Source organism: Mandrillus leucophaeus, unplaced genomic scaffold (genome assembly GCF_000951045.1).
Source record: "Mandrillus leucophaeus isolate KB7577 unplaced genomic scaffold, Mleu.le_1.0 Scaffold117, whole genome shotgun sequence".
Classification (NCBI taxonomy): Eukaryota; Metazoa; Chordata; class Mammalia; order Primates; family Cercopithecidae; genus Mandrillus; species Mandrillus leucophaeus.
The window spans coordinates 1113107-1113438 of record NW_012099987.1 but is presented as its reverse complement, the minus strand read 5'-3'; the positions used below and the strand labels follow the sequence as shown (position 1 = coordinate 1113438).

The window sequence follows — 332 nt, the reverse complement described above, 5'->3', positions numbered from 1 at the left end:
TAAGCAATTCCTATAAGAAAAGCACCTGTTTTTGTACATGAGATTGTCTCCATTTGGATACCAGATTGTCCTTAAATTTCTGAAGTCCATAGGCCTTAGATCATATGGAATATGATTCATCTGTTTCAGTCCATCTTTTTTTTGAGACGAGTCTCACTCTGTCACCAGGCTGGAATGCAGTGTGCAGTGGTGCGATCTCGGCTCACTGCAACCTCCACCTCCCGGGTTCCAGTGATTCTCCTGCCTCAGCCTCCCAAGTAGCTGGGACTACAGGCGCATGCCACCACACCCAGCTAATGTTTGTGTTTTTAGTAGAGATGGTGATTCACCAT

General features: G+C 45.8%; 1 protein-coding gene across 1 annotated transcript in view; it reads right to left on the bottom strand.

Moving 5' to 3' along the window:
- The window catches only part of LOC105554326 (chromosome unknown open reading frame, human C10orf131), a 46368-nt gene that overhangs the window by 6455 nt on the left and 39581 nt on the right, over positions 1–332 (bottom strand). The gene's annotated exons all lie outside the window — the stretch shown is intronic.